Consider the following 16,745-nt stretch of genomic DNA (forward strand, 5'->3'; position numbering starts at 1 on the left):
TTAGGGTTAGGCCTAGAGTTAGGGCTAGGGCTATGGTTAGTGTTAGTGTTAGGGTTAGGGTTAGATTTAGGGGAAGGGATGGGGTTATAGCTAGGTTTGGAGCTAGGGTTCGCATTAGAATTTGATTTAGGGCTAGGGTTAGGGTTTGGGTTAGGATTAAGGCTAGGTTTAGTGCCAGGATGAGGGTATGTGTTAGGGGTAGGGGTAAGATTAGGGCTAGGGCTAATGTCAGGTCTAGGTTCAAAGTTAGTGGTAGTATTATGGTTAGGTTATGGCTAGGTCTAGTGTAAGGGTTAGGTTTAGGGTAAGGCTCAGGTTTAGAGCTAGGTGTTTTATTAGTGTCAGGGTCCGGGTATGGTTTGGTTTAGGTTATGGTTTATGGTTAAGGCTTGTATTAGCATTAGGGTTCAGTTTATGATTAGAATAATGGATAGGGTTATGTTTAGGATTCAGGTTAGGTTTAGAGAAATGGGTATGGTTATTGTTAGCGAGAGGGTTAGTATTAGGCCTATGGTAAGCATTTGGTTTAGGCTTATCTTTAGGGTAATGGATAGGGTTAGAGCTAAGGTTAGGGCTAGGATTAAGGTTAAGTTTATGGCTAGGGTTAGGGTTAGGCCTAGGGTTAGTGTCAGGATTAGGTTTAGGGTAAGTATTAGGGTTTGAGCTAGAGTTAGTTCTAGGGCTAGGGTTAGGGTTGGAGTCAGGGCTAGGGTTAGGTTTAGGGTTAGTGTTATGATTAGGGAAAGGGTTAGAGTTTGAGCTAGTCAGGGCGAGGGTTAGGGTTAGGTTTAGGTCTAGGGTTATGGTTAGGATTACACTTAGGGCTAGGTTTAGGGCTAAAATAAGGGCTAGGTTTGTGTGATGTTTTTGGTTAGCATTAGGGCTATGGGTAATGTAAGAGCTCAGGTTATGTTTATGGCTAGTTTTAGGGTTAGGGTTATGGATAAGTCTAGTGTTAGGGTTAGGTTTTGGGTTATGGTAAGGTTTAGAGCTAGGGTTTGTGTTAGGGTAAGCGTCAGTGTTTGGGATAGTAACCCCAAACAGGGTAAGCGTCAGTGTTTGGGCTAGAATTAGGAATAGCATTGGGTCTAGGGATACAGTTAGTCTTTGTGTTAGGTTAAGGGTTATTGTTAGGGCTAGTTCAAGGTTTTTGTTTAGAGCTAGGGCTAGATTTATGACTCTATTTAGGATTAGATTTGGTCCAGTGCTAGTGTTACTGTTAGGTTTTGGTATAGGTTTACTGATAGGGGTAGAGTTAAGGTCCGGTTTAGGGTTAGTGTCAGGTTTAGATCTAGGGTTTTTGTTAGGGTCAGAATAAGGGTCAGGGTTTGGGTTAGGGCTAGAGCTAGAATGAGGCCTAGGGTTAAAACTAGTAATAGAGTTAGGGTTTGGAATAGGCTAAGGATTAGTGTTAGGACTAGGGTAGCATTAGGGTGAGGGTTTGGCTTAGGGTAAGGGATAGGATCAGAGGTAGGGTTAGGATTAGGGATAGGGTTAGGGTTATGGTTAGTCTTAGAGTTAAACCTAGGGTTAGGGCTCAGATTAGCGCTAGGATATGTGTTAGCATTAGGGCTACAGCTAATGAAAGAACTTGGTTTCTGATTAGGGCTAGTTCTTGGTTTAGCATTAAGGCAATGTTTAGAGCTAGGGTTAGTGTTAGGATCCATGTCAGAGTCAGGGTTACTTCTAGGGTTAAGTTTCACACTCAAATTATGACAAGGTTTAGAGCTAGGTTTAGGGTTAATGTTTGGTTTAGGTTAAGGGTTAGGGTTAGGTTTATGGCTCAGTTTTGTTTTAGGGCTAGGTTAGGGTTAGGGCTAGTTTTTCTATTAGCATTGCTGTTAGGGCTACTGTTAGGGTGAGATTTAGGCTTCAGGTTAGGGTTTGATCCAGGTTTAGAGGTAGGGCAAAGGTTAGAGCTAAGGTTGGGGCTAGCTATAGGGCTAGATTTTGGGTTATGGTAAGGGATAGGTTTAGAACTAGGGATAGGTCTAGGTCGAGAGTTAGAGTTATTCTTAGGAATAGGGATAGGGTTAGGTTTAGTGTTAGGCCTAAATTAGGGCTAGGATTAGTGCTAGGGTTAGTGTTAGGTTTAGGCCTAGGATTAGGGCTAGTGTTAAGGTTAGCGTTAGTTTTAGGGAAAGGTATGATGTTACAGCTATGTTTAGTGCTAGGACAAGGGATAAAATTAGGGATAGGGATAGGGTTAAGATCAGGGTTAGGATTAAGGCTGGGCTTAGAACTAGGATTAGGACTAGGGATAGGGCTAATGTCAGGTCTAGGGTTAAGATTGGGCTATGGCTCAGTTTTGTTTTAGAACTACTCTTAGGGTTAGGGCTAGTTTTATGATTAGCAATAGTGTTAGGGCTAATGGTCGGGTGAAGTTTAGGCTTATATGTATTGTTATGGTTAGATCTAGGTTTAGGGTTATGGCTAAGGTTAGGGATAAGTTTGGGGCTAGTGTTAGGGTTATGGTAACAGATAGGGTTAGAACTAAAAATAGGGCTAGGTTGAGAGTTCGAATTAGTCTTTGGGCTAGTCTTTGGGTTAGGGGTAGGTTTAGGGTTAGGGCTAAATTAGGGCTAGGATTAGTGCTAGGGTTAGTGTTAGGATTAGGCCTAGGGTTAGGGTTAGTGTTAGTGTTAGGATTAGGATTAGGTTTATGGGAAAGGATAGGGTTATAGCTAGGGTTAGGGTTAGGGCTAGGGTGAGGGTTAGAATTGGGGTTAGGACTAAGGTTAGAGTTTTGGTTAGAATTAAGACTAGGTTTAGGGTTAGGCTGAGGGTTTGTGTTAGGGCTAGGGCTAGGATTAGGGCTAGGGATAATCAGGTCTAGGTTTATGGATATATTAGTTTTAGTGTTAGGTTATGACTATGTCTATTGTAAGGTTTAGGTGTAGGGTAAGGGTCAAGTTTAGAGCTAGGTGTTTTATTAGGGTCAGGGTCTGGGTAGGGTTTGGTTTAGGTTAAGATTTATGGTTAATGCTTGATTTAGCTGTGGGTTCGAATTAGGGTCAGGGTAATGGATAGAATTAGGTTTATGCTTCCAGTTAGGTTTAGAGTAATGGATAGGGTTAGTGTTAACAAAAGGGTTATCATTAGGCCTAGGGTTAACATTTGGCTTAGGCTTTTCTTTAGGGTAATGTATAGGGTTAGAGCTAAGGTTAGGGCTAGGGTTAATGTTGGGGTTAGGGTAAGTTTAGGCATTTGAGCTAGGTCTAGGGCTAGGGCGAGGGTTAGGTTTTGAGTCAGGGCTAGTGTTAGGTTTAGGGTTAGGGTTATCTTTAGGCTAAGGATTAGAGTTTGAGCTAGGGTTAGGGCTGGAGCAAGGGTTAGCATTAGGGTTAGTTCTAAGGTTATGGTTAGGGTTAGGGTAAGGTTTAGATCTAGGGTTAGTGTTAGGTTCACAATAGGGTCAGGGTTAGGGTTAGAGCAAGAATGAGGGCTAGATTTAGGACTAGTAATAGAGTTAGGGTTTGGGATAGGCTAAGAATTATAGTTAGGACTAGGGTATCATTAGGGTGAGAGTTTGGCTTAGGGTAAGGGATAGGGTTAGAGGTAGGGCTAGGGTTAGGATTAGGGTTAGGGTTAATGTTAGAGTTAGGGTCAGGGTTTGCATTAGTGTTTGGGTTTGGGTTATAGTTAGGTTAAGGTTTAATGTTAGGGATAGGTATAGGGTTAGTCTTTGGTTTAGGGTTAGATTAGGTGAGTGTTAGGGTTAAGGTTAGGGTCAGGGTTAGGGTTAGTGTTAGGGTTAGGGTTAGGGATAGAAACAGGGTTAGGTTTAGGGTTAGATTATGGTTTGTGTTAGGGTTAGGGTTACGGTTAGGTTTCGAGATAGGGTTAGGGTTAGGGTTAGTGTTAGGGTTAGTGTTCAGGTTAGGATTAGGGTTATGGTAAAATTTAGGTTAGGGTTAGTATTAGGGTTAGGGTTAGGTTTATTGTTGGGGTTAAGGTTATGGTTAGGGTTACGGTTAGATTTAGGGTTAGGGTTTGGGTTACAGTTACAGTTAAGATTAGGGTTACAGTTAGGGTTGGGGTTAGTGTTAGGGTTAGGCTTAGGGTTAGGGATAGTGTTAGGTTTAGGGTAAGTGTTTATGACAGGGTTAGGGTTAGGGTTCAGGTTAGGGTTAGGGTGAGTTTTAGAGTTAGGTTGGGGTTAGGTTTAGGGTTAATATTAGGGTTAATGTTAGGGTTAGGGTTAGGGTTTCCTTTAAGAATAGGGTTCGGGTTAGTGTTAGGGTTCTGTTTAGGTTTAGGGTTAGGGTTAGAGTTAGGGTTAGGTTTCGGGTTAGTGTTAGGTTTAGGCTTAGGGTTAGGTTTAGTGTAGTTATAGAGTTATGGTTGGGGTTAGGGTTAGTGTTAGGTTTAGGGTTAAAGTTAGTGTTAGGGTTAGGGTTAGAGTTAGGGTTAGGGTTAGGTAAAGTTTAAGGTCAGGTTAGGGTTAGGGTTAGGGTTTGGGTTAGGTTTTGTGTTATGGTTAGGGTTAAAGTTTGGGTTTGGGTTAGGGTTATTGTTAGGATATGGGTTAGTGTTAGGGTTACAGTTATGGTTACGGTTAGGGTTAGGGTTAGTGTTAGGGTAAGGTGTAGCTTTACGGTTAGGGTTAAGGTTAATGTTATTCTTATGGTTAGGGTTAGGGTTAGAATTAGTATTTGTGTTAGGGTTAGAGTTAGGTTTAGTGTTAGTGTTAGGTTTAGGGTTAGATTTAGTGTTAGAGTTAGGGTTAGGTTTATGGTGAGGTAAGGGTTAGTGTTAGGGTTAGGGTTAGGGTTAGGGTTAGGGTTAGGGTTAGGGTTTTTGTTAGGGTTAGCTTTAGGGTTAGAGTTAGGGATAAGTTTAGGGTTAGGGTTACTGTTAGGTTTTGGTTTAGGTTTATGGTTGTGGTTTGGGTTAGTATTAGGTTTAAGGTTAAGTTTAGGGTTAGAGTTAGTGTTTGAGTTAGGGTTATAATTATGTTTATGGTTACTGTTATGTTTAGGGTTAGGGTTAAAGTTAGGTTTAGAATTAGGATTAGGCGAGTGTTAGGATTAGGGTAAGGGTTAGGGTTAGGGTTAGTGTTAGGGTTAGGTTTATGGTTAGAGTTAGGGATAGGTTAGGTTTAGGGTTAGGTTAGGGTTTGGTTAAGGTTAGGGTTAGGGTCAGGGTTACGGTTAGGATTAGGGTTAGGTTTAGGGTTAGGGTAAGTGTTAGTGTTAGGTTAGGGTTGTTGCTTGTGTTAGGTTTAAGGTTAGTGTTAGGGTTAGGGTTAGGGTTAGGGTTACTATTATGGAAAGGATTAGGGTTTTGTTAGGGTTAGGGTTAGGGTTACAATTAAGATTACTGTTAGTGTTAGGGATAGGTTTAGGTTTAGTGTTAGGGTTAAGGTTAGGGATAGGAGTAGTGTAAAAAGTAGGGTTAGGGTTAGGGTTAGGGTTGGTGTTGTGGTTAGGATTGGTGTTTTGGTTATTTTTAGGGTTAGGTTTAGGGTTAATGTTACAGTTAGTGTTAGGGTTAGGTTTGGGGTTATTTTTACAGTTACCATTAGGATTAGAGTTAGGTTTAGGGTTAATGTTGGCATTAGGGTTAAGGTTAGGGTTAGTTTTAGTGTTTGGGTTATGGTTAGGATTAGGTTTAATGTTAGGTTAAGTGTTAGGGTTAGGGTTAGGGTTATTGTTCAGGTTAGGGTTAGGGTTAGGGTAAGCTTTAAGGTTAGTGTTATTGTTAGGGTTAGGATTAGGCTTAGGTTTAGTGTTAGGGTTAGGATTAGCCTTTGGGTTAGGGTTAGGGTTAGTGTTAGGGTTAGGGTTATGCTTAGGTTTAGTTAGTGTTAGGTTTAGTGTTAGTGTTTGTGTTATGGTTGGGTTTTGGTTAGGGTTAGGGTTACAGTTAAGTTTAGGGTTATGGTTAGGGTTAGGGTTAGTATTAGGGTTAGGTTTAGGGTTAGGGTTAGGGTAAGGGTTAGTGTTTGTGATAGGGTTAGGGTTAGGGTTAGGGTTCAGGATAGGGTTAGGGTTAGTTTTAGAGTTAGGTTTGGGTATAGGGTTAGTGTTAGGGTTATTGTTAGTGTTAGGGTTTGTGTTAGGTTTAGCATTAAGGTTATCATTAGGGTTATGGTTAAGATTAGAGTTAGATTTAGGGTTAGGCATAGGATTACAGTTAGGTTAGGATTAGTTTTAGGTTTAAGGTTAGATTTAGGGTTAGGGATAGGTATAGCATTAAAGTTGGGGTTAGGGTTACTGTTAAGGTTAGGTTAAGGGTTAGTATTAGGGTTAGTGTTAGAGTCAGGGTTAGAGTTAGGGTTAGGTAAGGATTAGGGTTAAATTAGATTAGGGTTAGGGTTAGGGTTTTTTAGGGGTTTTATTAGGGTTAGGGTTAGGTAAGGGATAGGGTTCAAATTAGGTTAGGGTTATGGTTTTTTAGGGTTTGTGTTAGGATTAGGTTTAGGGGTTAGGGTTTGTGTTAGGGTTAGCATTAGGGTTAGGGTTTGTTTTAGGGTAAGGTTTAGGGCATGGGTTAATGTTAGGGTTATGATTAGTGTTAGGTTTAAGGTTAGTGTTAGAGTTGCATTAGGGTTAGTTTTAGTGTTAGTTGTAGGTTTACAGTTAGGGCTAGGGTTAGTGTTACAGTTAGAATTAGGGTTAGGGTTAGGATTAGTGTTTGGGTTAGTGTTAGAGTTAGGTTGAGGGTTATTGTTAACGTTAGGGTTAGATTAAGTGTTAGGGTTAGAGTTACGTTTATGATGATGTTTAGGGTGAGTGTTAGTGTTAGGATTAAGGTTAATGATAGGAGAAGTGTTAGGTTTGGGGTTAGGGTTAGGGTTAGGATTAGGTTTGGGTTTATTGTAACATTTAGGTTTAGGTTTAGGGTTAGTGTTAGGTTTAAAATTAGGGTTACAGTTAGAGTTAGTGTTAGGGTTAGGGTTTGTATTAGGCTTAGGTTTACAGTTAGGGTTAGTTTTGCTGTTTGGGTTAGTTTTAGTGTTATGGTTAGCATTAGGTTTAGTGTTAGGGTTAAGGTTAGGGTTTGGGTTAGAGTTAGGGTTCATGTTAGGTTTATGTTTAGGTTGAGGGTTAGTGTTAGTGTTAGTGATAGGTTTAGTGTTAGTTTTAGGATTAGGATTAGGTGTTAAGATTAGTGATAGATTTAAAATTAGGGTTAGTGTTGGAGTTAGGGTTAGGTTTAGGGTTAGTGTTCCGGTTAGGGTAAGGATTAGGTATAGGTATAGAGTTAGGTTTAAGCTTAGTGTTAGGTTTAGGGTTATTAAGAGATAGGGTTAAGGTTAGGTTTCTGGTTAGGGTTATGGTTAGTTTTAGAGTTAGGGTTAGGGTTAGGTTAGGTTTAGGGTTATTGAAAGGGTTAGGGTTAGGGTTAGTGTTAGGGTTAGGGATAGCATTAGGGTTAGGGATAGGTTTGGGTTCATTTTAGTGTTGGGCTTGGATTAGGGTCAGGGTTAGTATTACAGTTAGAGTTAGGGTTAGGATTAGGGTTCGTGTTAGGGTTAGGGTTAGGATTATGGTTAGGGTTAGTTTTAGAGTTAGTGTTAGGGATATGTTAGGTTTAGGGTTAGTGTAAGCATTAGAGTTAGGGTTAGTGTTAGGATTAGGGTTAGGTCTTGTGTTAGTGTTAGGGTTAGGGTTAGTGTTAGGATTAGGGTTAAGTTTAGGGTTAGCTTTAGTGTTAGTGTTAGGGTTACAGTTAGGGAGAGTGTTAGGGTTAAGGATAGGTTTAGGGTTAGGGCTAGGTTCAGGGTTAGGGTTAGTGTTACAGTTAGAGTTAGGGTTAGGGTTTGGGTTCATTTTAGGGTTAGGGTTAGGGTTATGTTTCAGTTTAGTTTTAGATTTAGGGTTAGGGTTAGGGTTCGGGCTAGGGTTAGTGGTAGTTTTAGACTTAGGGTTAGGGTTTGCATAATTGTTAGAATTAGTGTTCTTGTGAAGGATATGGTTTGTTTTAGGGTAAGGGTTAAGGTTAGGCTTTGTGCTAGGGTTAGGGATAGGGTTAGGTTAGGGTTATGGCTAGGATTAGGTTTAGAGTGAGGCTTAGGGTTAAGTTTAGGGTTAGGTTTAGGGTTACTTGTAGGTAAAGTATAGTGTTAGGGTTAGGGTTAGGATTAGTGTTAGTGTTAGGGTTAGGGTTAGGATTTGTGTTAGGGTAAGGGTTAGGGGTAGGTTTAGGTTTAAGGTTACGATCAGTGTTAGTGTTAGTGTTAGGGTTATGGATAGCATTAGGGTTAGGGATAGATTTAGGGTTACTTTTAGTTTTAGGGTTTGAATTAGGATTAGGGATAGGGTTATGGTTAGAGTTAGTGTTAGTGTTAGTGTTAGGTTTATGGTTAACGTTAGTTTTGGGTTAGGGTTAGGTTTAGGGTTTGGGTTAGGGTTAGGGTTAGTTTTAGAATTAGGGTTAGAGAAGGTGGCATGACAGCAGCTGGAGGGCAGGAGAAGCAGCGCGGCCGGTCCTGTCCTCGCCATGAGGCCGCAGCAGGTGCCGGTGTCCAGGAAGGTATTCATTCAACGAGACTACAGCAGTGGTACACGCTGCCAGTTCCAGACCAAGTTCCCCGCGGAGCTGGAGAACCAGATTGATAGGCAGCAGTTTGAAGAGACAGTTCGAACTCTAAATAACCTTTATGCAGAAGCAGAGAAGCTTGGGGGCCAATCATATCTTGAAGGCTGTTTGGCTTGTTTAACAGCATATACCATTTTCTTATGTATGGAAACTCATTATGAGAAGGTTCTGAAGAAAGTCTCCAAGTATATTCAAGAACAGAATGAGAAGATATATGCTGCCCAAGGTCTCCTCCTAACAGACCCTATTGAGAGAGGACTTCGAGTTATTGAAATTACCATTTATGAAGACAGAGGCATGAGCAGTGGAAGATAAACCATAAAATTAAAGATCCCACATCCAGCTGGGACCCTCATCTACCCACTGGCTGATCACAAGAGTGTCCCTACCTCCTCTCCAGAGCATCATTCCTTTGTATCTGCTGCCAGAGCCATGGTGCCATTTACTCCAAGGACTAACTTTCTAAAATTCCACACCTGGAGTGACCTCTAGTCGCTCAGCATCCACTTTGTGTCTTTAAATTGTGTAGGATTCTGTAATCTTTTGATTCGTTTCTGAGAAAACACAATGAAGCATTTCACATTTTTTTTATTCCAAGTGATTATAAAATATGCAATTGGTCAGCCCAATGCAAAGTTTTATTTATTTCTTACTTGCTACCAGTACCATGAAATCTATTCATTCCTTGGGCCAATTTTCCAGGTGCCTTTAGACTTCAACGAGTTTTTATTAGTGAATGTTCGGACTTATTCCCCCAAATTAATAAATGTCTTTTTTCCAGGTGAGGGATAGACTGTGTCTGTGGTTATGCTGATGCATTTCGCAGATTTCAAAGAACTGCCAGTTTTGCCATGATTCAAATCTTGAGATTGATTTCTGTTGTTCAGTTTTCAAACCGAAACTCATTGAAAAAATACTGTATAATGTTATTTGTTTTACTATAGCAGTTATATCTAATTAAAGCAGTATTGAATGCAATTTCCAGTTATTTTATTTGGAGCCTTTTATGTTATTATTGCATTACCTTGAATGTTGGAAAGACGTGGTATGTGTTGCTTGTTCATTACACAAATAAGTAAGCACAATAAAGTGGATGCTAAACCATCAAACACATATGTCCCTGCTGTGTCCCTGAATGTGTAATAAGCAAGTATAGTAAATATTTTAATTATAGTTTTGTTATAAATATAACTTATGAGAAAAAAATTTGATAGGCATAATACTGTATATTGCTAATTTTTACCCTACTGGCAACTTTATGATTTATAGATTCCTCATACAGCCTCTTACAGTATTCAGTGCACAGAAATCTTATAATTGGTTTCAAATAAGTTAAGTGACTTCCAAGTTAAACTCTTAAGTCTGGATCAGTACTTCTAGCTCTTCTTTTGTCTGTATGTTCCTAGTGTTTGGGTTTCTTATGCTCCTCATTCTTTTCTGGGTTTGAGAGCACTGTTTTTGGGAGAAAGTTAAGAAATATATTAGGAGAGAATGAAGCAGTTAAAAGTTTTACTTTCAGAGATATTGTAGGTGCTAATACTGGATTTAACCTTTCAGATGTAATTTCTTTTCTGGATGTGGTAGTTATTCAATAAATCCCATAGGTCTGTGTAATATTTTAATTGTATAAAACTTTGTTACTTTATAGCCTCTTATAGTGTGTCTGCCTTTTAAACCCATTGCAATAACTTTGCTGAAATATTAACACATTAGTAAAACTTTTCTTAAACAAACAAAAAAAAGAATTAGGGTTAGAGTTTGGGTTAGGGTTAGTGTTAAAGTTAGTGTTAGGATAAGAATTATGGTTTGTGTTAGAGTAAGGGTTAGGTTGAGGATTTTTGTTAGGGTTAGGATTAAAATTAGGGTTTAGGTTATGATTAGAAAGAGGGTAAGAGTGAGGCATAGGGTTAGGGTGTGGGTTAGTTTTAGGGTTAAGGGTAGTTTAGGTATAATGTTAGGGTTAGTGTTAGGGTTAGTGTTAGTGTTAGGATTAAAGTAAGGGTTAGGGATAGGGTTAGTGTTAGATTTAGGGTTAGAATTAGGGTTCAGGTTAGTGATAGGGTTAATGTTGGGGTTATGGTTAGTGTTAGGATTAGGTTAGGGTTAATGTTAGGGTAGTGTTAGGGTTAGGGTTAGGGTTTCAGTTAGTGATAGGGATAGGGTTTGGATTAGGGTTAGTGTTAGGTTAGGGTTAGCGTTAGGGTAGGGTTCGGTTAGGGTTAGGGTTATAGTTAGGTTAGGGTTAGGGTTAGGGTTGGGGACAGGGTTAGGATTTGTTTTAGTGTTAGGGTTAGTGTTATGGTTATGGTTAGGGTTAGGGTTAGGGTTCGTGTTATGGTAAGGTTTAGGGTGAGTGTTAGGTTTAATTTTAGATTTACAGTTAGAGTATGGTAAGGGTTAGGCTTAGATTTAGCTTTAGGTTTAGGGTTAGGTTTAGGACTTGTTAGTTAGTCCTTGGGTTAGGGTTAGAGTTAGGTTAATGGTTAGTGTTAAGGTTAGTTTAGGTTAGGGTTAGGGTTAGGGTGAGATGTAGAGTTAGTGTTAGTGTTAGGGTTATAGTTATGGTTATGGTTAGGGTTAGAGTTAGTGTTAGGGTTAGGGTGAGTGTCAGGTTTAGCTTTAGGGTTAGGGTTTGTGTTAGGGTTAGAGTTAGCATTAAGGTTAGTGTTAGTGTTAGTTTTAGGTTTAGGTTTAGTGTTAGGATTAGCGTTAGGGTTAGGGTTTGTGTTAGGGTTAAAATTGGGGTTATGGTTAGGTTTAAAGTAAGTGTTCTAGTTAGAATTAGTGTTACAGTTAGAGTTAATATTAGGGTTAGGGTTAGGTTTTGTGTTAGAGTTAGGGTAAGGATTAGGGTTAGGGGTAGTGTTATGTTAGGGTTAGGGGTAGGGGTAGGACTAGTGTTTGGTTTAGGGTTAGTTTTAGGTTTAGGGTTAGGGATAGGATTTGTGTTAGGGTTAGGATTTGGGTTATGGTTAGTTTTAAACTAAGTGTTCTGTTTAGAGTTAGGATTAAAGTTAGAGTTAGGGTTAGGGTTAGGGTTTGTGTTAGGGTTAGCGTAAGGATTACGGTTAGGGTTAATGTTATATTTGGGTTAGGGTTAGGGGTAGGACTAGTGATTGGTTTAGGGTTAGTGTTAGGTTTAGGGTTAGGTTTAGGATAAGGTTTAGGGTTAGTGTTAGGGTTAGGGTTAGCTTTAGAGTTAGGGTTAGGGTTGGGGTTAGAGTTAGGGTTAGGAATAGGTTAAGGTTAGGATTTGGTTTAAGTTTTGTGTTAGTGGTAGGGTTAGGATTAGTGTTATTGTGAAGGATAGTGTTAGGGTTACTTTCGGGTTAGGGTTAGGTTTATGGTTCATGTTAGGTTTAGGGTTAGTGTTAGGTTAGTGTTATAATTAGGGTTAGGGTTCGGGTTAGGATTTGGTTTAGTGTTAGGGTTAGTTTTATGGTTAGGGTTAGGTTAGGGTTAGTGTTAGGGTTAGGGTTTGTGTTATAGTAAGGTTTAGGGTGAGCGTTTAGGTTTAGGTTTATGGTTAGGGTAAGGTTAGGCTTAGTGTTAGCTTTATGTTTAGGGTTAGGTTTAGGGTTTGTTAGGGTTAGGGTTAAGGTTAATGTCAGTTTTAGGTTTAGGGTTAGGTTTAGGATTTGTTAGTGTTTGGGTTAGGGTTTGAGGTAGGTTAATGGGTAGTATTAGGGTTAGTTTAGGTTAGGATTATGTTTAGGGTGAGGTGTAGGGTTAGTGTTAGGGTTAGGTTTATGGTTAGGGTTAGGGTTAGGGTAAATGTTAGGTTTAGGGTCAGGGTTAGGGTTAGGTTTTGAGTTAAAGTAAAAGTTAGGGTTAGGTTTAGTGTTTGGGTTAGGGTTAGTGTTAGTGTTAGGTTAGTGTTAAAATTCGAGTTAGTGTTAGGGTTAAAATTAGGGTTAGGGCTAGGGTTAGATTTAGTGTTTGGTTTTTGGTTTGGTTTAGGGTTAGTGTTATGGTTAGGGTTAGTGTTAGTTTTTATGGTTAGTGTTAGGTTTCTGTTTAGGATTAGTGTTTGGTTAGTGTTAGGATTACTATTAGGGCTAGGGTTAGGATTAGGTTTATGCTTAGGGTGAGGTTTAGTTTTAAAATTAGTGTTTGTGTTTGGGTTAGAGTTATATTAATTGTTAGTGTTAGGATTAGTTTAGGTTAAAGTTAGGTTTAGGATGAGGTGTAGGGTTAGTGTTAGGGTTATGGTTAGGGTTAGGGTAAGTGTTAGGTTTAGGGTTGGGGATAGGGTTAGGTTTGTGTTAAAGTAAGGGTTAGGGTTAGGTTTAATGTTTGGGTTAGGGTTACGGTGAGGGTTTGTGTTAGGTTTAGGGTTAGTGTTAGGTTTAAGGTTAGGGTTACGGTTAGGATTAGGGTAAGTGTTGGGGTCTGGGTAGTGTTAGGTTTAGGGTTAGGATTAGGGTAAGTGTTATGGTTAGGGTTAGGATTAGGCTTAAGGTTAGGTATACTTTTAGGTTTAGGAAAAGGTTTAGGGTTAGTGTTAGGGTTAGAGATAGGGTAAGTGTTATGATTAGGGTTAGCATTAGGGTTAGGTTTAAGTGTTAGGTTTAGGTTTAGTGTTAGTGATAGGGTTAGGGTTAGGGTTAGTGTTAGGGTTAGGGTTAGGGTAAGTTTATGCTTAGAGTTAGAGTTAGGGTTTGTGTTAGGGTTAGGGTTAGTGTTAAGTTGAGAGTTAGGTTTAAGCTTAAGGTTAGTGATAGTTTTAGGGTTAGGTTTAGGGTTAAAGTTAGGGATAGGGTTAGGGTTAGTTAAGGGTTAGAGTCAGGGTTAGGTTAGGTTTAGGGTTATGGTTTCAGGTAGGGTTTGTGTTAGGGTTAGAATTACATTTAGAGATACGGTTACATTTAGGGTTAGGATTAGGGTTAGGGTTAGTGTTAGGGTTACAGTTAGGGTTAGGATTAGTGTTAGTTTTAAGGATAGGGTTAGGGTTACATTTAGTGTTAGGTTTAGGGTTAGGGTTAGTTTCAGGGTTAGGTTTAGAGTTAGGGTTAGAGTTACAGTTAGGATTAAGCTTAGGTTTAAAATTAGTGTTAGGTTAGGTTAAGGGTTTGGGTTAGGGTTAGAGTTTGTTTTATGGATAGTGTTAGAGTTAGTTTAGGTTAGGGTTAGGTTTAGGGTAAGATTTAGGGTTAGTGTTAATGTTAGGGTTATGGTTAGGGTTAGTGTTAGGGTTAAATTTAGGGTTAGGGTTAGGATTATTGTTAGGTTTGGGGTTAGGTTTAGGGTTAGTGTTAGCATTAAAGTAAGGATTAGGGCTAGGGTTAGAGTTTGGATTAGTGTTAGGGTTAGGTTTTCTGTTAGGATTAGTGTTAGGGTTAGGGTTAGGGTTAGTGTTAGGTCTAGGGTTAGGGTTAGTGTCATGGTTAGGTTTAGAGTTAGGGTTAGAGTTACAATTAGGGTTAAGCTTAGGTTTAAAATTAGTGTTTGGGTTAGTGTTAGAGTTTGTTTTATGGATAGTGTTAGGGTTAGTTTAGGTTAGGGTTAGGTTTAGAGTAAGGTTTAGGGTTAGTGTTAATATTAGGGTTATGATTAGGGTTCGTGTTAGAGTGAAATTTAGGGTTAGGGTAAGGGTTAGTGTTAGGTTTAGGGTTAAGTTTAGGATTAGTGTTAGCATTAAAGTAAGGGTTAGGGTTAGAGTTTGGATTAGTTTTAGGGTTAGGTTTTCTGTTAGGGTTAGGGTTAGGTTTAGGGTTAGGGTTAGGCTTAGTGTTAGGTTTAAGGTTAGAGTTTGTGTTAGTGTTACTGTTAGGGTTAGTGTTAGGGTAAGGGTTAGGATTAGTGTTAGGTTTAGGTTTAGGGTTAGGGTTAGGGTTAGGTGTAGGGTTAGGTTTAAGGTTAGTGAAAAGGTTAGGTTTAGGTTTAGGGTTAGGGTTAGGATATTTTTAGGGTTAGGGTTAGTGATAGTGTTAGTGTTAGGGTTAAGGTTGGGTTTCGTGTTTGAGTTAGATTTAGGGTTAGTGTAAAGTTTAGGGTTAGGTTAAGGTTTAGGTTTAGTATTAGGGTTAGGGTTGGTTTAGTGTTAGTATTAGAGTTAGGGTTAGGTTTATATTTACTGTTAGGGTTAGGGTTAGTGTTAGGTTAAGTTTAGGTTTAAGGTGTGGTTTAGGGTTAGTTTAGTGTTAGGGTTATGGTTAGGTTTAGTGTTAGTTTTAGGGTTAGGGTTAGATTTAGTGTGAGGTTTAGTGTTAGGATTATGGTTAGTGTTAGGGTTAAAATAAAGGTTAGGGTTAGGTTTAGTTTTGGGGTTAAGGATAGGGTTTGGATTCGTATTAAGGTTAGGGTTAGGGTAGGTTTAGGGTTACGGAAATGATTAGGGTTAGGTTTCGTGTCTGGGTTAGTGTTATGGTTAGGGGTAGGATTAGTGTTAGTGCTAGGGTTTGTGTTAGTGTTAGTGTTAGGGTTAGTGCTAGGTTAACAGTCAGAATTAGGGTTAGGGTTAGTGTTAGGTGTAGGGTTAGAGTTAGGGTTAGTGATAAGGTTAGGTTTAGAATTAGGGTTAGGGTAAGTGTTAGGGTTAGGGTTAGGTTTAGGGGTAGTGATAGGGTTAGGGTTGCGGGTAGGGTTAGTGTTAGGGTTAGGGTTAGTGTTTGGGTTACGGTACATGTTAGGGTTTGGGTTAGCATTAGGGTTAGGTAAGGCTTAGAATTGGGGTTAAGTTAGGGTCAGTGTTATGGTTTGTGTGTATTTGTGTTAAGGTTAGGATTAGATTGGGGTTACAGTTACAGTTAGGGTTAGGGTTAGAGTTATTGTTAGAGTTATTATTAGGTTTAGTGTTAGTGTTAGGGTTAGGATTAGGGTTAGTGTTAGGTTTAGGGTTGGGTTTAGGGTTTGATTAAGAGTTAGGGTTAGAGTTAAGTTTCATGTTAGGGTTAGTGTTAAGGTTATGTTTAGGTTTAGGGTTAGGGTTAGGGTTAGGTTTAGTGTTATGGTTAAGGTTAAACTTTGAGATAAAATTAGTGTTTGGCTTAGGGTTAGACTTAGGTTTATGATGAGTGTTATGGTTCTTGTTAGGTGAGGGTTAGGTTTAGGGTGAGGTTTAGGTTTAGTGTCAGTGTTACGGTTATGGTTAGGTTTAGTGTTAGGTTTACAGTTAGGGTTAGGGTTATTGTTAGGTTTAGGGTTACGGTTAGGATTAGTGTTATGTGTATGGTTAGGTTTACGTTAGGGATTGGGTTAAGATTAGGATTAGGGTTAGAGATAGTGTTAGACTTAGGATTAAGTTTAGTGTTAGGGATAGGGTTAGGTTTCGTGTTTGTGTTAGGGTTAGGGTTAGTGTTAGCTTTAGGTTTAGGGTTAGGTTTAGGGCAAGTGTTAGGGTTATTGTTGGGGTTAGAGTTAGTGTTAGTATTATTGTTAGGGTTAGGTTTAGGGGTATTGTTAGAGTTAGATTTCATGTTTGGGTTAGGGTTAGGGTTAGTGCTATATTTATGTTTAGGTTTAGGTTTAGGTTTAGTGTTAGGGTTATGGTTAGTGTTAGTGTTAGGGTTAGAGTTAGCTTTAGGGTTAGTTTTTGAGTTAGGGTTAGGATTAGTGTTAGGGTTAGGTTTAGGGTAAGTGTTAAGTTTAGGGTTATGGTTATGGTTAGAGTGAGGTTTAGGTTTAGCTTTAGGGTTAGAGTTAGGGTTAGGATTAGGGTTAGAGTTTGTGTTAGGGTTAGGTTTAGGGTTTGGGTTAGGGTTTGTGTTAGAGTTAGAGTTATGTCTAGGGTTAGGTTTATTGTTAAGGTTAGGGTTACGGTTACAGTTACAGTTAGTGTTAGGTTTAGTGTTAGGTTTAAGGTTAGGGTTAGTGTTAGGGTTAGGTTTAGGTTTAGTGTTAGTGTTTGGGTTAGGGTTAAGGTTAGTGTTAGTGTTAGGTTAAGGGTTTAGGGTTCATCTAAGGGTTAAGTTTAGGAATAGGGTTAGGGTTAGTATTAGGTTTAGGGTTAGGGTTAGGAATATTGATAGTTTTATGGATAGTTTTAGGGTTATTGTTAGGGTTAGAGTTAGGGTTAGTGTTATGCTTAGGGTTTGCATTAGGGTTAGGGTTAGTGTTAGGATTAGGGTTAGGATTAGGGTTATTGTTAGAGTAACTGTTAGGGTTAGGGTAAGTGTTAGGGTTAGTGTAAGGATTAGTGTTCGGGTTATGGTTATGGTTAGATTTAGAGTTAGGTGTAGGTTTAAGGTGAGTGTTGG

General features: G+C 39.3%; 1 pseudogene; it reads left to right on the plus strand.

Moving 5' to 3' along the window:
- The first annotated feature begins 8,404 nt into the window (after positions 1–8,404).
- On the plus strand, positions 8,405–9,218 carry LOC114082042 (golgin subfamily A member 7 pseudogene; annotated as a pseudogene).
- Positions 9,219–16,745: the final 7,527 nt, after the last annotated feature.

The sequence above is a fragment of the Marmota flaviventris genome, assembly GCF_047511675.1.
Source record: "Marmota flaviventris isolate mMarFla1 chromosome 2 unlocalized genomic scaffold, mMarFla1.hap1 SUPER_2_unloc_1, whole genome shotgun sequence".
Classification (NCBI taxonomy): Eukaryota; Metazoa; Chordata; class Mammalia; order Rodentia; family Sciuridae; genus Marmota; species Marmota flaviventris.